Source organism: Centroberyx affinis, unplaced genomic scaffold (genome assembly GCF_046629955.1).
Source record: "Centroberyx affinis isolate AG114_WGS23_722 - 3 ecotype Tasmania unplaced genomic scaffold, CSIRO-AGI_Caff_v1 ptg003631l_1, whole genome shotgun sequence".
NCBI classification, from domain to species: Eukaryota; Metazoa; Chordata; class Actinopteri; order Beryciformes; family Berycidae; genus Centroberyx; species Centroberyx affinis.
The window spans coordinates 1-20557 of record NW_027281542.1 but is presented as its reverse complement, the minus strand read 5'-3'; the positions used below and the strand labels follow the sequence as shown (position 1 = coordinate 20557).

Sequence of the window (20557 nt, the reverse complement as noted above, 5' to 3'; positions counted from 1 at the left end):
TTTTTTGACCAGTGCTTTTAAGTACTTCTCTAGTCTCGTGCTGCTGTGTCTTTTGCTTGGCTGATTGCCAGTCTGCTAATTCATTCTATCTTTTATGAGACACCACTGAAGATCCTGTGTCAGCGAGGTCTATCTGTTCTCTGTGATCTTTTTGTATATGCAGTTGTGCTACTGGCTTTGAGAGGCTGGCAGCCTGCAGATGGGTAATGGGGAGGTGAGGAAATTAACCCTCGAAATCCAAGCAGCCATCACAGATGTTGGCCCAATTACAACATCAAATTTCTCTGAGCTACAAAAAAAAAAAAAGGTTCTGAGGCCAACTGGTACTCTTTCAGACATTCTTGCTGTACCACAGAGAGGAAAATGTTTTTCTTGTCATGTTCTTTCAATTCTGTAGTTGCTGTATTTGCATTTTCGCATGTATCCAGCTTACATATATATATTACATATTATACAATCTATTATAGAGTAGTATATTTTTGGATCTTGTTCATTTCAAAGGGGAGTACAACTTCCTTGTAGTAGTAAACAGGCACAATACACTTGTAATATGACATAATATGAATTTTGTTTGGGTCTGACCACTGTGTTTAGTGCTCAGATCTATGATCAATGTGCAGAAACATTATTTGTTAAAGCAGTGGTTCTCAACGTGGGGTCCGGGGACCACCAGGGGTCCTTGAGGGAGTTTCAGGGGGTCCCCAGCAAACTGATGAATTGTTAAACTTCAGCATTATTTCATTCACAAGAAGTTAACACTATAGAGACTGTAGAAGAACGACTGTTTTGATCATAGTTTCCTCTGTTATCTCTCTACCTACGATACAGATACTGTAGTCATGGAATTCTGGACAAAATCATATCTAACAATAAAATGGAATAAATTAGGGGTCCTTGATATGAAAAAGGTTGAGAATCACTGTGTTAAAGTGATCAGTGTGAGTGTTTTTCATGTCTTAAAAAGGCCCAGGCCAAGATAATAGAAAAACACTTTCACACATAGACACCTTTTGTGGCCTTCCAGCAGGCGTGTTAAATAAGTTCGTATAAATGGTGAGGTACATGAAAATAGCCCAATCCTAGTGCCTGCAATTGTAACATTGACTGATTGCCCTTGTAACTGAGGTTTCCCTTTTCTCTATTTTCTCCTTGTTCAGCGAGTGCAAAGAAAGGCTCCTTTCATTGCTGAGCTGAAGGAGCCTCGCAGAGGATGTGGAAAGCTCTACTTAAACAGCTCTTATAGCCAAAACAAAAACAGCCGCCAAACGGAATCCCGTTTCATTTATACGAGCGGGGAAATTGACCCCGTCGGTGAAAGAGAGCGCGAGTAAGAGAGAGGGAAAAAAAACAAAACATCAAGAGTAGAGAACCAGATTCCACGGTTGGTATGACAAGTGGACTCGCTTTCCCGAAACGGAGGAGTATTGTGGGTGGGAGAGGAGTGAATCCTTTGCCGTAGTACTTTAGAAAGTACTGCTTAACATGAGAATACAGGTCTGAAAGATGAGCGCTGGCCTGGGGGGGAATCCGGTATGGGCCCGGAACACAGGCGATACCCCACGCGGCCTAATGCGGGATTAGTAACAGGAACACAATGAGAGGTTTTCATATGGTAAACACGGCTCCATGTTATTTTGTCCCAACAAGATAGGCACTGGGACGACCCTGTTTAGAGCGGCGGCGTATTTGTGCCGGCGGCTCTCAGAGGAGTCGTTCGGGTGGACACGGCGGTAGAGATGGCGATAGAGAGACCGGGAGGAAGAGAGCAGAGGATTGTCCTGCCAGGCCCTGAGGGATCACGAATAGGCAAAGACCCTGCTCTCAGTCTCATGACCTCCTTTTTATTTATGGAGAGCTGGCTGTGTGGCCTTTGGGTGTAGCACCTATACAGATGTAAACCCCGGCTGTCCACAGAGCAGTCACACATGCTATGCTGCTTGGAATAAGTGCTACGAGTTCAAGATCTTAGTTAATCTCACGCCACTATTTGATATACCATCTAATTTAAGAATTGAATTCATGGTAACACTTTCACAATAAGGGTCACTAAGTTAAGGGTTAGTTAATGCTTAATAAGCATTATCTAACCCTTAATTAACAGTTAACTAATGTGTCTGGTAATCATTTACTAATGGTGTACATGTTAACTAAGGTATTAATTTATACATTATTTAATAGTCATCTTTATAAACTATTAAATAATGTATAAATTAATACCTTAGTTAACATGAACACTATTAGTAAATTACACATTAGTTAACTGTTAATTAAGGGTTAGTTAATGCTTATTAAGCATTAACTAACCCTTATTAACTTAGTGACCCTTATTGTAAAGTGTTACCAGAATATTATAGGAATATTACAAGGATACTATAGCAGATGAAGTTATCATGAAGTTCAACGCATTCACTATGAAGTCAGTATGAGGACCATAGAGACTCTATCGGCCCCTGTGGGAAACACTGTAGTGGTTCTACTTATTCTTCAGTGATTGTTTTCCTAAAAGTCTCCGGTGACGTTCCCAGAAATCCATACATGAAGGATCCATGAGCTCAGCAGGAGGCCGGGCGAGTCTCTGTGCTGAAGGGAGTGAAGGGAATGAAAACCTGCTGTGAGATCCAGTGTTTAGACAGAGCCGCTCCTGTCACTCCTGTCCGGCCTCCTGCGGCCTCAGGAGGAGTGAAGCCTCTCTCTGGTTCCCCTGAAGTGACACAACTTCTGAAGAGGCTGACTGTGACCGGAATGGATCACTGTTCCCTCATCTGTATTTCCCTATATATATATAATTAGCGGTAAATCACACATGATTAATGAGTGAATTCGGACACTTAATTCATCATCATTCATCATCAACCTGCGTCTGCGTTCACCAGTCGCATAAACAAATGTTTCAGCTCACATTTGACAAGTTACCAATATTCCTTCAAAGCCGTATATGTGTCACTAGCTGACATTAAACGTTAAGGCGTTTTCCGACCTTATGTCGGTGAATAAATATTCTCTGTGTCGGAGTTGTGTTCGGCTTCTTTTTTCTGTTTATTTTCTCACAGCAGCTCTTCACTGATCCAGCTGTGAGGTTTCCTTCAGGTTTTGGATTCTCACTAGCTGACATTAACAAAAAACACCTGACAATAAGCTCTGTGCCGTATAACCTGCAGCTAGAGATAAATACCTTCCTGAACAACAGACCGCAATGTTAATGTTAGCGTTAACGAGCTCAAACTAGCTTAACAAAACCTGCATTTATAATTAGTTATGAATTGGCAGTTAAAAGAAAACATCTTTAGAATAGCTTGACGTCTTTTTGGTACCAAAAAAAGTTTATTTACTTGCATTAGCAAACAGGTTTGGTGAAGAAGAGGATGCATCATTATAAAACCACAGAAGGGTGACAACAGACTCGCAATGCATTCTGGTACTTTCACCGTTTTAGTGACCAGGCTTGTTCACTACATATTACAGTGCATTGTGGGAAATATGTAGTGCCCTAAAAATCATTCCACAATATCATTTTGCGATTCGGACACTAAAATGTCTGATGTATGTATTAGTGCCCTAAAACTCAGATAGTGATCCATTCCGGTCACAGCTGTTCTGTTGAAACAAGACAAATCTACGGAGGCCCTAAGGGGACATGGGGGAGGTGAAGAAAAAAGTGATGAAAAAAAAGATACTTTTACGCTATCTCTCACTTTTGCATTCTCTTGCGGAGGTATTTTGTTCTCCAAAGAAACGTTTAGTGTGAAAAAAAAAACAGGATTGTAAATAAATGTTTTGCAGTTTTCTCTCTGCAACACAGCACAGCGGGCTGCAGGCCGGTTTGTTTTCCACACCGAATGTTTCTTGGGAGAACGCAAAAGTTTTGAAACAGTTCCTCGCTCAAGAGTTCCTCGGCAGTATCTGGGTCCTCGCTCCCTTTTGCCCCGCCCACATTTTCCCTGCTCTCTCACCATTGGCTGCCGCCGCCGCCGCCCCAACCGGTGCCTCCCTGAAACACAGCCACATGTAGAGGCACGTGCACGCTCCTGACAGACGTGCACGTGGGATCTTAACACAGGCTCCGCAGTATCGGGCCTCACAGTGTGAGTCTGGATCAATAAGAGTCTTCAGTTTCCAACAAAACATCTTTTATTTTTGCAGTTGTAAATAGGCTCAGAAGGTGGAATACAGTTTGAATCAATGAGATGTGAGGAAAAAACACAAAGGTGTGTGTGTGTGTGTGTGTCTGTGTGTGTGTGTGTGTGTGTGTGTGTGTGTTCATGCAGTCTCAGCCTTTGCACTTCATTGTCTTGGTTGCTTAATGGTGGCATTTGAGCAATTTAAGCTCATTCTACTGTTGACCTTGTGTGTGTGTGTGTGTGTGTGTGTGTGTGTGTGTGTGTGTGTGTGTGTGTGTGTGTGTGTGTGTGTTGCAGGAGGCAGCCTGTGCCTATGTGATCGGCCTCATGGCGGTGTACTGGTGTAGGAGGTGCTGCCGCTGGCGGTGACGGCGCTGCTGCCGACCGTCCTGTTCCCTCTGCTGGGAGTCATGCAGTCTAAAGACGTAAGCTGCAACTACTGCAATACTACTGCAATACAATCTGTACTGCAACTACTGCTACTGCAATACTACCGTAATACAATTAGGGCTGAACACTTAATCAAAATCTTATCAAATCGCAGGAGGCGCAATATTTGTTAAAGGTGAAATGTGTCAAAATATCATTTTAAATTAAATATTGTGGTGCTGCAGAGATGTCCTGGCCTACACATCATATTCTACAGACTGAAGAAAACATCTTTGTTTGGTACAGATCCCCACAAAAATCACACCATAATCATTATAATATGTTTTTAATTGAAAATGAGAATAATGACATAAAAATTATCATTCCGTCTAATATCCCAAATCATATCGCAATTGCAATATCAGTCAAAATAATCGCAAGTAGATATTTTTTCAAAATGTTCAGCCCTAAATACAGTCTGTACTGCAACTAGTGCTACTGCAGTACTACTGCAATATAGTCTGTACTGCAACTATTAACCAAGTACTTTTAGTTGTCTAAACTGAACCGTTTTAACATTTAGCTGAAATGTCCAATTCATGTTTTTTTCACAGAATCCAGTTCATAGTGGAGGAACGTAATTTTCACACAATTCATGTCCACAGCATGTAAATCTGCATTTCAGAGGTCATGATCATTTCAAACTTTTTATGAGATCATGTTGGGCGGGCCGAGCTGAACTGTCTTGATCTTTTTGACACCGGGACACAGGCTTTCACCACACAACTGACCTATCAGTGGATGCCATGCTGCGTGAATGAAATGAGAGTTTGTTCTGTTGTCACTGAGTTTGAAAAGTTAATTGTTGCGGTCTGTCAGGACATTCAGAGAGCCTGTGTGTGCTAACGTTAGCTAGCTATCGTTATGGCAGCAGACTGCAAAGCTGTGTGTTGCAGCAGTTTCTATGGTTACCAACCGGTGTGATTCTACATGCCGCTGTCCTTTACAGAGTGCGATAAAAGGAACAAAAGTAAACAATCCACTTTAATAGTAGTTGTTGTATTTAATCCTGTAACCCTGACGAAGGCTAGTGCAGCCAAAATGATTTGTCAAATGAAAACTTTTAATTCCCTTGTTGCTAGCTGAGATATACTGTATAAGGTGTCCTTTAAGGGAAATAAGTATATGTGTGTGTGTGTGTGTGTGTGTGTGTGTGTGGTGTGAACCAGGTGTGTATGCAGTACCTGAAGGACACCAACATGCTGTTTGTGGGCGGGCTGATGGTTGCCGTGGCGGTGGAGCACTGGAACCTGCACCGCCGCATCGCGCTGCGGGTGCTGCTGATGGTCGGGGTGCGGCCCGCGCTGTGAGTACCAGCTCAGCACCACACACACACACACACACACACGACTGAACCAGGTTAAAAACAGATGAGTGTAATGAAATACAAGAAGTCACCACACGTCATGCAGGGTCACAGTCATGATTTTCATGGCTGTGGGAAATTCAGAAAATTAGTTTTCCAGGCCTGGAAATGTCTTAGAAAATTGTAAAATATTACACTTCTGGAAAAGTAATGAAATATTAAATCACAATACAAGGTTCATCATTTTTTGAAATTTTTGAAATTAAAAATTAAAGTAATTTGGAAAAATGAAATCAGATTTTGTCATGTGATTCCAACTATGATTCAACTATTATCGGCATGCAAAGGTTAAACCTGCAATAAGCGATTTCAGACCCTATGATCAATCCTGAAACTGTGTGCTATGTAGAGATTTCCTTGAGACATGATGATATAAACCAATATCCCGCTGTGTTGCTGTTTTCACCTCTTTTCTAAAGCTTGTTGTCAAAACCCGGACCGACTGGAAGCTCCTCCCAACCCATTTAGTAGCTTTTCATTTTTTAATACTAGCTTGTCTCCTCCCTCGCTGTTTAAAAGCAGCGCTCTCCCCCTCCCATTCCTGAAAAAAATCTCGTAATGGGGGAACCAATGAAGCGAGCGAGCAAACTTGTTAAATTAGTAAACTTGTTAAACTTGTAAACTTGTTAAACTTGGTAAACTTGTTAAACTGGTCAACTTATTAAACTAGTAAACTTGTTAAATTAGTAAACTTGTTAAACTGGTAAACTTGTTCAACTTGTAAAACTGGTAAACTTGTTAAACTAGTAAAATTGTTAAACTTAGTAAACTTGTTAAACTAGTAAACTTGGTAAACTTGGTAAACTTATTAAATTAATAAACTTGTAAAACTTGTAAAACTGGTAAACTTGTTAAACTAGTAAACTTGTTAAACTTAGTAAACTTGTTAAACTAGTAAACTTGGTAAACTTATTAAATTAGTAAACTTGTTAAACTTGTAAAACTGGTAAACTTGTTAAACTAGTAAACTTATTAAACTGGTAAACTTGTTAAACTAGTAAACTTACTAGTAAAATTAACCTAGTAAACTTGTTAAACTTGTTAAACTTGTTAAACTTGTTAAACCAGTAAACTTGTTAAACTGGTAAACTTGTTAAACCAGTTAAACCAGTAAACTTGTTAAACTAGTAAACTTACTAGTCAACTTATTAAACTTGGTAAACTTGTTAAACTTGGTAAACTTGTTAAACCAGTAAACTTGTTAAACCGGTAAACTTGGTAAACCAGTTAAACCAGTAAACTTGGTAAACTTGGTAAACTTGGTAAACCAGTAAACTTGTTAAACTGGTAAACTTGTTAAACTTGGTAAACTTGTTAAACCAGTAAACTTGTTAAACTTGGTAAAGTTGTTAAACTTGGTAAACTTGGTAAACCAGTTAAACCAGTAAACTTGTTAAACTTGGTAAACCAGTTAAACCAGTAAACTTGTCAAACTTGGTAAACTTGGTAAACTTGTTAAACTAGTAAACTTGGTAAACTTGGTAAACCAGTTAAACCAGTAAACTTGTCAAACTTGGTAAACTTGGTAAACTTGGTAAACCAGTTAAACCAGTAAACTTGTTAAACTCTGTAAACTTGTTAAACTTGGTAAACTTGTTAAACTAGTAAACTTGCTACCTGCCTCTTCACTTGTCATTGTGGGACATGTGACCTTCAGCAAGTGAAAGATCTGGCAAAGTGAGACTGGTAATCGGTGACACTTCTCCGTAGGTACGGTTAGCTTAGCTGTTAGTTTAGCTGTTAGCCTTTATGCACGGTTTGAGATTAGGGGTTTCCTTAGTCCAGTAGTTTTGCTGTGGTTTATTTACAAATGTGTTGCGGTTTCTGTCGCCCTCTAGTGGTCCGAAAATCACTTCTTGCAGCTGTAAATAAACGAAAGGAAATTACATTACAGTTACCCACCTCTGGATTATATTATATCTTGGACTCAGTTTATTTATTGCACAGGACTAACACTCAACACCACTACAGACACTTAAGATACTTTTTCTAGTTTTATATTTTACCTTTATATTTTATATAATTTAATAGGTTTTATAAATATTACCTTTCCTATTACCTTTCCTGTACGATTATTATTACCTTAGGGGATCAATAAAGTGTGATCTAATCTAATCTAATCTAATTAAGATGTAATTCTTGAAGTTAATAGTTCATGCATAGCATTTGTAAAGGTTACTTTACACTAAAGTAGTACTGTCAGGAAAATTTGGTATGAAGTTATGGAAAACCTTTGGAATTTAATTGGAAAATAAGTGGGAATCCTGCATATGGGCATCAGTTGGTGAGACAGACTGGGTCTTATCATGTCAGTAGAGCTCAAACCTCCTGGCGCTGAACAGTTCTCCAACTGTGAAACCTGCAGCCTCCGTAATGGTTTCTGTTAATCGTTCGTCTACCTGGTGTTTAGACTCTTTCTCCTCTCTCTCCACCCTCCCTCTCCACCTCCACCCTCCCTCCATCTCCTAGGTTGATGCTGGGGTTCATGGGAGTGACGGCTTTCCTGTCCATGTGGATCAGCAACACGGCCACCACTGCCATGATGGTCCCCATCGTCCAGGCCGTTCTGGACCAGCTGAACGGGCCCCGAGACCCCGAGGCCCCCGAGAGCCAGAGACGCGGTGCGGTCCCACGGCAGGAACTCCAGGAGAAAACCACCGGCGGTCTGCTGGTCTCGACCCCGAGCATCCTGGAGAACGGTACAATCCTAAAAGTCGTGAAATGAGCAGGAACTCTGAAAGGCAGATTTACGTGCTGCAGACACAAATTATGTGAAAATTACGTTCAGAGGCGTTGGTCAGTTCAATAAGACAAACTTTCACAAAAAATGTAAATTTGTCTCCCAGTAGAAAATTCCTTCCTACGGCAATTGAACTCTGGTCTCCGGCATTGAAGTCAAACTCATCCACCCATCCTCCACCCGACAGCAACACCCTTACTTTCCACTGAGCTGCTTCACTGTGACTCTACTTCGTGTTTACAGTCGTGTCTCCTTCATGTAACTGTTTCCTGATGGGAAAACGTAGTTTTAACACTTTACGTGCCACCAACACGCAATTTGGTGTCAACAAGTCGTCTTCATTTTGTGTATTTGCGTGATCATGTTGCCAAAATTGCAAGACCACAAAATTACATCATCAGAGCATTCAGGACCAATGTTGCCTTTCATTTATCACACTGACCAAATAATATCTTGTCATTGCTCCACTTGTCTACAAATGGTTAGTCAATAGATTCAGGGACTTGCCAGAGTTCAGGGTTGAAGGCTTGATAGACCAAGTACGGACAAGTTTTCCAGTCTGGTCCGTACCTCATGTGTTTGGTGTCTGTTTTGAATTTGGAATTCTGGCACAACTTCACCTATTGACGAGGTGCATGGAATGGGCAGGTAACACTGGAAAGTTTCGGCTCATGGCCTTCATCAGGGTTTATGGAACAGTTTTTTTGGTGCCTGTTTTCCCAGGTCTGAATGATGCAACTCTGCAGCAAGGCAGCCAAGAAAAAAACAGCAACCTGCAAGGCAATGTGACCAATCAGGAGAAACTGGGGTCAGAAGGTCAAACGGACAGCCAGGAGAGAGCGACCGTCCAGGACAAACCCACACCGCAGGACAAACCGCCTTCAGACGGCACCAACACCGGGCCTGGTGAGTCCAGACAGGAGACTCTGTCTAATAAACACAACTGGCACCAACATGGAGGAACGTTGGAGAATTAAAGAGTCTGTAGCAAGCAGCTGTCAGCAGAGAGCAGCTGAGTCAGCTTGTTGTGGTGTGGCTGTAGATCCATTCAGTAACGTTCTCAGTAAAAGTGAATAGTGTGATAAGGTGGATTTGTTTCCAAATGTAGGTTACTGTGACACAGTAAACTGTCTTGTCTTTAGCCCTAGTCTCTACTCCAAAACATGAAGAGTTGTAGCTTGAGAAGAGTCAGCTCAGTTAACCTGAACAAAGTGTTAGCTAGCTAACTAGCCAGAAAACACACTGATGTTAATGTGAACACGCTAATGCTAGCCGCTACTAGCTACGTTAGCTAGTGTGCTAATCAGATGTGTTAACAACAAGACAGTGATGGTTAGCTGACCAGATGCTATGGTTACACGATCAATAAGTTAAAGAGAGAATCTCTTCTCTGTCACAGTGGTTCTGTCCTTGGAAGCTGGACGCTGCCAGATGGAGGTAGAGGAGCTGAGCGGCGAGGAAGAGGAGGAGGAGAGGAAGAGGATGTGTAAAGGCCTGCTGCTGTGTGTGTGTTACGCTGCCAGCATCGGAGGCATCGCCACTCTGACCGGAACCGGACCTAACCTGGTGTTAACTGGCCAGATGAGCCAGTGAGTACTGACACACACACACACACACAAACACGCACACACACACAAACACACACACAAACACACACCAGACAGGTCCAACAGAATTATATTTCCCAGAATGCTTGTGTTGTATTTACATTCTAGTCAGTGAGAGCGAGCAGGTCTTGAGTCTCGTTACTGTTGCAGGGTTCAAACCTGTGACGTCACAGAGGGACGGTCTTTGCTACTTCAAATACACAAAGATATTATAAATAAATAACTGTACCATATCCTAACATGGCATTGTGATCGTAACAGTACTTTTTGGGGCATGAGGAGTCTGAGAAACAGCAGCATGTCTTCAGTCACAGCTACCGGCTGCTGTGGGAACCAAACTTGCGACTTTCTAGATCCAGAACTCTGAAATCTCTCTAAAGACCAGGCTGGTTCCACTGGGGTTCGAACCCAGGACCTTCTGCGTGCAAAGCAGATGTGATAACCGCTACACTATGGAACCTGCTGCAGAGGTTTGGTTAATCTGTGTGCAAATGTTATCAGCTGATAATCATATCTGGTCCAGTCAGTGTTGTCAGTGTCACCTCTGATGTAATTGATATGACGATTGATTACATCTTTATTCTATTCATTTATTTTTTATTTATTAGTTTATTTGACTGGGACAGTGCACATTAAAATATATGCCAGAATTAGCCAAGAAGGCTATTTTTCATCCGTAGTCCCTGGGCAGGTAGTATAAAGAACAGGCATTGGACATTAGACATTAGATGGACATACATTGGTTAATAGAAGGAGGGAGTTACATAAACTGTATAACAGTAGATAAGCAATAGATAAGATAAGATCAGTTCAACCAAAATAGTTAGTGTAAATTCATCAATATCATCAGTAGTTAGTAAGAGCATTATCAGTAGTTAGTGGAAGTATCAGTGTCAATATATATATACACACAAGTCAAGTAAATAGAGATCTGAACATCAACACAAAATCAATATACAGTTAATACAAAATAAAATAAAATGAAATAAAATCAGTCATTCTAGAATTGATCAACACATGGGCAGCCCTTAACTTGAATTGATTGTAATACAGTTAGTATCATCATCATCATCTTCCTTTGAATGAGTTTTAGTTCTAGCTGCCATCTTGACCAGGACTCCCTGGAAGAAGAGATCCTGTATCTCAATGGGACCTTCCTGGCTAAATAAAGGATAAATAAAATAAAATTAGTGTCCCAAAACAATCCAGGACTCTGAAATCTCTCTGAAAACCAGGCTGGTTCCACTGGGGCTCGAACCCAGGACCTTCTGCGTGTAAAGCAGATGTGATAACCGCTACACTATGGAACCTGCTGCAGGGGTTTAATTCATCTGTGTCTGAATTTATCAGCTGATATCGACCTTTTATTAAAAATCAGATCTGGGTTGCATTTCCCAAAAGCATCGTAAGGCTAAGATGTTCGTAAAACTCAAAGTTTGTATAACTAACGATAACACAAAAATCATCATAGATGACGATGCTTCTGAAGCGTGGAACGTGAAGAATGTCGCAAAGGAAGAAAAGAACCGCAGCTTTATTCTGACTGCGACAGTAAAACATAAAAACAATGTTTATAACCACACTAAAATATTAACGTAGACATCTTTTAGAAAGACCTGACATGCGGGCTGCAGTTTTCAGGGCAGAATTCAGGACTTTAATTGTCGGTTTACTCATCCTTTGCGTCTTCCCACCCCCCTCCTCCCCCTCCTCCTCCTCCTCTCCTCCTCTCTTCCTCGCAGGCTCTTCCCTCAGAACGGTGATGTCATCAACTTTGCGTCCTGGTTTGCGTTCGCCTTCCCCACCATGCTGCTGATGCTGACATTCGCCTGGTTCTGGCTGCAGTTCCTCTACGTCGGCTGCAAGTGAGCGACTCCGCAGAACCTCTTCACTTTCACTTTCACTTTCACTTTCACTTTATACCATCTGTGATTCACAGTCAGCATGTAAACCATCAGAGGTTTCTGATTACCTGCTGAGAAGTTAAAGCTGCCACATTTTTAAACTTAAATATTTCACATTACACATTAATGCTGATCCCTCGGTCTGATGACTGGAAACCAGTGAGAGCATGTTGGAGACGACTGCTCTCCTCTCTCTCTCACCAGTAGTATTGTCAGTTCTAGTGTTTCTCCACATTAAGACTACATTTCCCATCAGCCCCGTTGCTTCCTTTGTGCCGTAAAGCGATCCAGCAGATTTCCCTCCAAATCCACCATTTAACGTAATTATACAAAATTAATCTGCTGATGATTTATTGATAGGAAAATTATACACAGAGCAACTTTAAGGTAATGTTAATTAAAAATAATTTAAAAAATACTGCCTTCCTCCCACTTCCAGAAAGTACATCAGTGAGTCTGGGTAATCCACTGATTACAACACAGATTATTACAACATTTTAAGATGTTAACTAGAGATCAGAATCAGTTTAATCTGCATATATTATATTAAATATTGAAACACTGGGAATTTGCCTTGGTGAGTTTGTGAAAATAAATATAGCAAATATTTAGTTTGATAAAATATAGAAGCAAAGTTATTGAAAAAACAAATAAAATACAACAATTACAAAAATAAACAGAAAAAGAAAGGATGCAAATTACTGACAACAGCAAAGAAAAAATTCTGTGAAAATCCTATGAAAAGAATAAGAATCCTGTAAAAAATCTGTCACTTCAAAACCAAACAAGCAACCAGAACCCTGTTCCCCCCTGCCCCCCTGCCCCCCTGCCCCCCTGCCCCCCCTGCCTGCAGCCTGCGGCGGACCTGGGGCTGCGGGACGGTCCGGTCGGAGAAGGAGCGGGCGGCGTACGACGTGATCCGGGACGAGCTCCGCCGCCTGGGGCCCATGAGCTTCGGGGAGGGCAGCGTCCTGGCGCTCTTCGTCCTGATGGTGGCGCTGTGGTTCACCAGAGACCCGCGCTTCATCGACGGCTGGGCCACGCGCCTCTTCAACGCCGAGGCAGAGTGAGTAGGAGACGCACTCCGCCCGTCTCACACCTCTAACACCTGGAGCCAGCTGCAGAAAGCTAGTTTAAGACTAGTCTAAGCCTTAGACTGGTCTTAGATCCTCAGGTTGGACTCGGCTAATTAAGACTGTCTGTTGCTTAAATATTACGACTGACTTATTTTGAGGTAGGACAGTTAGCCACCTCCCCCCCGGCTAATCTTGAGTTAAGAATTTTGTTGTTATGGCAACGAGTCGGCCTAACTGTCAGAGTGGGAAGTTTAAATACTGAGGCTGTTTCATAGAAGACGGCAAATCTTTGGTTTTTGGAAAGAGCCTGAAGAAGAGAGAGAGACTTTAGAGACAGAAACAACACATTAGAGAAGAATTAAGAAGTAGTATGAACGGGTAAATATACTGTAAGTGTCTATAACAAGTTTGATTCAAGGCCACATTTAAGTCTAAGACCAGGTCTATCTTTATGCAACTGGCCCCTGCTCACTGTAACACTGCTGCAGGACGGGGTCAGGTCATCTACTACAATTGGAATTGAATTTGAATTTCAGGAAGTTTAATTGAATTCAATGAAATTCTGTGAAATTCCATGTTTTTTTTGTTTTTTGTGGGGGTTTTTTCCCCACATATCTGAGATTCCACATAGTGTTATATAAGATAAGATAAAATAAAATAATCCTTTATTAATCCCACAACAGGGAAATTTACAGTGTTACAGCAGCAAAGGGGATAGTGCAAAAGCAAGTAGAAAAGGCATCAGTAAAAAGCAAGACATAATAAATAAATGAGTAAAGAGTAAACGGTAAACAGTTACAGTAAACGGTTGAATTCACAATGTAATAGCCCTAATATATTATCAATACTGAATATCATAAAATGTTAAAGGAACCTTTCAGCTGGTATTTGATGCAGAACATGTAATAGTAATCCATACATTATGATTAGACGCGTTTGATTGGTTGAACTGTCTTTTATTTGATTCATGTTTGATTAATAATTCTCGACAAACTCTCTTAGAAGTGGAATTTCATGGAATTTAATAGAATTCACATTCTGTTTCCTTATGGCTGGGTGACATTCCCCTTCACGGAGTCATTCCTATGTTCCCCAGTTCTACATATGTGCTCTCCCAGGGTCCTATGTTCTCAAGGTCCTATGTTACTAGGGTCCTATGTTCTCAAGGTCCTATGTTACTAGGGTCCTATGTTCCCTAGCTCTATATAGCACATAATGGGAACCTGAAAAAGATGTTCCCCAGCTCTGTATTCGCTTAATATGTTTAGTTAGGGTTAGGGTTAGCCTTAGGGTTAGGGTTAGGGTTAGCCTTAGGGTTAGGGTTAGGGTTAGGGTTAGGTTGGTTGTGTGTAGATGTTTACCCAGAGCTCTGACCGCAACTGTTTCACAGAGCAGAGGGGCTTTTCACCAGAGCTATCCATGTTAGGCACTGGCCATCCACCGCAAATAGATTGCACCTCGCTCCAGCTGCTTTGGAAGTAGGAAGTAGTAGTAGGAGTAGTAGTGTTGTTTATTAGATTAAAACTCAGGGGAGTGGAGCCCTTCGAGCAGTGGCGTGTCCAGGCCATTTTGACCGGGGTGGTGGAGGTGGGGCACAAGACCTAAATTGGTCTTCTCTTTGCTCCCCTTGGCGTGTTTCTTGGAACTCAAGGAGCGTAGTTTTGGAAAAAGAAATTAACTGGCTTGATGGTCCCACCTCTAACATGGCCATCAGCCAGTCATAACTCAGGATTTTGGGGTGGCAACTGGGTTGGCCAGTCAGATTTCAGGGGTGGCCAGCGCCATTCAACTGGGTTAGGGTTAAACATTGGACCCTGGGAACATAGGACCCTTTGTCATGTTCCCATTATGTGCCATATAAATCTGGGGAACATGGGACCCAGGGAACATAGATACGCTCCCACATTCACACTCGGTAACGATGCATCCTCAGTCCAGTCCTGACCGGAGCGGCCGGTCTCCTCAGTGAACCGGCCCAGCAGCTGACGTGTGTCCATGCAGCCGCGGTGTGCAGCTGCTGGATCAGAGGTCGAAGCCGCTGCTGCTGACGTGACACTAAAGTTCGCCGTCTGTCCTCATGACACGTTTCCTCTGTTTGTTCTTCGCCTCTGATTCCTGTTTGTTCAGGACTGCGGCTCTCTGCCCCGAGGCGGGCTCTGCGTTAACGGACAACCTCGCTCCATTCATTCAACTTTCAACTCGCTTTCTGTCTTTCAGCTTTCTGTTTTTTCCACTTTGCATTTACGCAGGACCGGCCTCAGTGCTGAAAACACACAGGGAAATGTAATAAAAAAGCAAACAGCTGACAATTATTGACGGATAGATTTGTGTCCGTTGGTTTGCTTTTGAGGCAGAAGAACAGGAAGCTTCGCTCATAACGGAGCTGCTTGATAGAAAACAGAAGGAACAGACTCTACAGGATAAAGTCAATAAGAAACTGATCTGAAAACCTCCAGTCATCCCAACGCTCCACCAGGTTTTTCTGTGTTATCTTTGTTTCGGTCGAACCGTCGTCTCTGTGTTCACCGCTAGTTTTAAAAAAACAAACGTAGGAACGATCTGATTGGCTGAACGGACGGAGGTGTGACGCTCGCTCTTCATGTGGTGATTGAGATTATCTGCCTATAATTAGTGCTAGGTATCTCTATAATACTGTTGATTGTGACTAGCTGTGGCTCTTATCTCTAACATTTACCGACTGGAAAAAACGTAATATATTTTTCTGCTTTTTCTCTATTGTGACTTTCTTTTTTGATTAAAATTGGTGCGAACCCCAATGGGGAGGCCTAGCCAATCAATTGATGTCATCTTGTTTGTTGAGTTGCCCGGACAGACCGGACCACATCTATCTGTTAAGATTAATTAACTAGCCCTAACAGCCCAAAGCACTGAAAACTAAAGCATTTGTTTGTTTGTTTTCTGCAGTTCTTTGTCTTCGGTCTCATTCAGGGTTTTTTCCTCCTTCTGTTGTAGAAACACCAGTTTCCGTTCTTTTTGTGCGTACGCACTCTGGTCACATGACGGACTTGTCTATCTCTTCTTCTGTGGTGTTCATACCAGTTAAGAACACATGAATATGAGCATCAGTCCAGACTTCAGTTTGTTCTGCATCCGTCTCCTTCTACCCATAATCCCTTGCGTTTCAGGGTGTAGTCGGTTGGATTAACGAACCGCACCGCATTTCTCTTGTTAGAGGACTGAGACTCTTCCTGCCGTTATTTGGTGTCACCAGAGTTCAAAGGTCATCGTTCTCACCTGACAAACCAACCAGCTGAAGGAGGAAATCATCTGCGTTCAGTGAAAACCTTGAACCTCCAAAATGTCAGCTTTTCACCAGAAAAACAGCCTTGTTTTCAGCTTGACCTCCAGGCATTTCAGAGTTTATCCAGCAGGGTTTTATTAGGGTTTCATCAGTCCAAGGCTAGTAGAAGTTTCTCAGCCCATAGAGTCTAAAACATGAAAATCACCAAGACTACAATGGTGACATGAGTTCAGATGAACCGCTCCAAACATGCTTGGTGTGAACACTCCCTGAATCCTCGGCTCGGCCTCGCCGCCTCGCGTTCTGCAGCCAGAGAAATGGACGCATGCTTTATTTGAGCAGAACTAGAAGAAGAAGATCAGCCTTCTTTTCTCCGTTGCTGAAAAACGGAGAACTGTCTCGTTGCAGAAGGCTGTCTGAGGGAAACCAGGGCAGAGGAGCTGCTCAGAATAACATGACAGCAAACAGCACGAAAACACAGTTCAGGACAAACAGATCAATGAGATCCACACTGTTCCTGTCAGCCAGGACTTTATGGGTGATGGGTGATGGGTGTCGGGCAGAAAGCAGGTGAGAGGTGAGCGAGGCTCAGAGGAGGTCAGAGGGAAGAACGAGGAACAACAGCAACAAACGAGAGAGAGAGAGAGAGATTTTTCATTGCTGTATCTCTTTGCTATTTGCTGCTGCAAAGCTTTTTTCCAGCTTCTCTCGGGGGGGTTAGTTGTTTTAAGTGGTCACCTTGGACCTGCAGTTTGTACAAACCGAATTTCAACACTTCACTACAGCAGACTGACGCTTGTTTACGCAGGCTGATGGTCCGACCGCCTGCTGTCACTCTGTCCAGCCGCCTGGTTTACTGACTGGAACTTAACATTCAACATCTTAAATGATTGATGATTTCAGGAATAAAACACGAGGTGGTGCTGTCCTGGAAAACCCAACCCTTTGGTCAGGAAAGGTCTTCAGATGACTCAGAATGAGCTTTATATTAATGTCAGAGTCGATGTTGATTTTGTGTGAGAGGTTCAATTTAAAGTTTTTTTGCATTTTCAAAACTCAAACTGCAGGAAACGCATCACAGCTGGAATCGGTCCTGATTGGCTCCCTCACTAAAGAATTCCTGAAATCCGTCCAATCCGGGTCCAGTTTGCAGCATTTGAACTGGAAAGTTGTCCTATTGGGTTTCTATTTGAAATTGGGATTCTTACGGTTGTTTCTTGCTTTCTTTCAATTTTAATTTACCTCTTCAGTAGACATGCTTCTTTCTTCTCCCTTATTTCCATAGTGGTGTTAATCATTTCTTCATGGAGCTAGGCTCTAACGGAAAGCGATCCGGTTGTCTTTGCGACAGCGGCGCAAACGACAATACCACTTGGAAACGGGGGAAAAGCTGAAAAGTTGTCTGTATCCACTCTAACTGTTAGTGAAGATAATTCACTGGGTGAAATCAGATGTGACCGAGCCTTTATTGTTTTCTTGGGTTCTGTTTTTAAAGGTCCATCTGGTGTAAAGCAGGACTCCCCTCTCCTCTGTGGTGATAAAGGAGTTGGATGGTCTATCTAAACATGGTGAAAGTATCAAAACTAAATCCACACAATCCATATTAGTGCAGCGAGCCTCTAAACGAGCCGTTTGGACTTCCGTAACTTTGTGATGTCACAAAGGTTCGCTCATTATCATTTTTGTAAGAAATAATAGACTAACAAAGAGTTTTTTTCAAAGCGGTTGAGCGGTTGTCGTTGTTTATTACCGGAGAGTTTTCCCTACCTGTAGCTGCCGGGCCGCGGCGTCTCACGTTTCACTCTGGAAACGGTTAGCCGATCGGAACGGAGGGATCGTTAATATTAATGAGCCTTAAAGACACGGAGACAGAAACGGCCTGTTCTTGGTAAGGCTCAGAGAGATGCTGGAAAATGAACGTGGAGAAATGGATTGAGAGTGTTTTTGGTTCATGACACCACACACACAGCTTTGAATGGACAGAAAGACAGGCTACTGCTGCTACTTTAATATTTCCTTGTAATTTTAGGTAGCAATTAACGGCCTCCGTCCAGGATACAGATGTCAAACACATTTCTAAAATAATATAACATCATCATATCATGTAACCCCGATCCCTGGGTTCGACCGGGACCTTTGACCTTTCCCTGCCTCTCTTCACTGTCCACTGTCTAATGAAGGCAGAAACTTCACTTAAAACCTTTAAAAACTTCCCTTCCAAACTGAATAGAGAGTATTTTTTTGAATGAAACTCTCTGAAGGTTGTCAAAGTGCACTGGATTGGACCGGGGAATTACCCAACCGCTCTGTCACAATGTGTGTGTGTGTGTGTGTGCAAATATAAAACTGAATGGTGAAATCCCCATTCATAAAGTGAGCGGAGGGGGCGGAGCTTCTGGCACCACGTCTGACCAAACACTGGCCTGAAAGGAATAGGCAGTGAAGAAGAAAAAGACATGAAGAGGATTTGATTTATCAGATGAAATCCTTGCATCAACGTTTCAGCAGTTGAAAGTCCAATATTATTATTCTGTGTATTCCAGACGGGGAAAGTCTTCTTTTTTTTTTTTTACAAACCTTCTGATTTTTTTTTTTTTTTACAAATAACACTTTCCAGGAATACAGCAGAATGTATTTTCCAACTGGTTTCACACTTTCATCACATTCGATGTTTTCAGACTGAAAAACAACATGAAGGAACCAGTTTCAGGTCAAGGAAAAGTCCTGGAATTTTACATCAATCTAACAATCTCTCTCTCTCTCTCTCTCTCTCTCTCTCTCTCTCTCTCTCTCTCTCTCTCTCTCTCTCTCTCTCTCGCAATTTAATTCAATTCAAAGGGGCTTTATTGGCATGGGAAACATACGTTTACGTTGCCAAAGCAAGTGTGAAATAAAAACAAAAAATGTACAATTAAAGATATACTAGAATAAAGAAATGTGTAAACAGAGCTGTGTGACATTGCAACATTGAAATCAAATATATAAATAGGAGTAGGTAAAATTAACTTAAAAATACAAACAGAAGAATTGTGCTTTTGCTGTTTAAAATATATATACAGGATATATACAGATAAGAACTGTGTAAACACTGCAACAAATGATGTGCATTATACTACAGTATATAACAGCAATAATATAGAAATAAGAAAAATAAGAAATATGTAAAAAATATGTGCATCATTGTTTTTCTCTCTCTCTCCCCCCCTCTCTCTCTCTCTCTCCCTCTTTCTGTCTCTCTCTCTCTCTCTTTCTCTCCCCCTCCCCCCCTCTCTCTCTCTCTCTGTCTCTCTCTCTCTCTTTCTCTCCCCCTCCCCCCCTCTCTCTCTCTGTCTCTCTTTCTCTCCCCCTCCCCCCCTCCCTCTCTCTCTCTCTCTCTCTCTCCCTCTCTCTCTCTCCCCTCCCCCCCCTCTCTCTCTCTCTTTCTCTCTCTCTCCCTCTCTCTGTCTCTCTCTCTCTCTCTCTCCCCCTCCCCCCTCTCTCTCTCTCTCTCCCTCTCTCTCTCTGTCTCTCTCTCTTTCTCTCCCCCCTCTCTCTCTCTTTCTCTCCCCCCTCTCTCTCTCTCTGTCTCTCTCTCTCTTTCTCTCTTTCTCTCCCCCCCCTCTCTCTCTCTCTCTCTTTCTCTCCCCCTCCCCCCCTCTCTCTCTCTCTCTTTCTCCCCCCCCCCCCCCCTCTCTCTCTCCCTCTCTCTCTCTCTCAGGTTCGTCACTGATGCGACCGTCTCTCTGTTTGTTGCTGTGTTGTTGTTCATTCTTCCCTCTGAACCCCCCCGCTACCTCTGCTTCTGGAGGGGCTCCGATGCAGGTGCACACACACACACACACACACACACACACACACACACACACACACACACACACACACACACATTCATTCCCTAACCTAAACCTAATCCTAATTTTCCTAAACATGAACCCTAAACCCGAGTCTTAAAGATACACTGTTTTACATGAACTAAATGTAATCGGGTTAGAAATCCAAAAAAATGTATAAAAAATACAAGAAAAGTATTTGTTTTGTATCATTTTTTTTTTTGCATTTATTGTTGAAAAAGTGTA

General features: G+C 42.2%; 2 non-coding genes and 1 pseudogene across 2 annotated transcripts; 1 reads left to right on the top strand and 2 right to left on the bottom strand.

Annotated features, from left to right (window-relative positions):
* The first annotated feature begins 206 nt into the window (after window positions 1–206).
* Window positions 207–20303, top strand: LOC139661845 (Na(+)/citrate cotransporter-like; annotated as a pseudogene).
* On the bottom strand, window positions 10648–10720 carry trnaa-ugc (transfer RNA alanine (anticodon UGC)). The gene has a single exon. It is a non-coding gene; the product is annotated as a tRNA-Ala (tRNA).
* On the bottom strand, window positions 11498–11570 carry trnav-uac (transfer RNA valine (anticodon UAC)). The gene has a single exon. It is a non-coding gene; the product is annotated as a tRNA-Val (tRNA).
* Window positions 20304–20557: the final 254 nt, after the last annotated feature.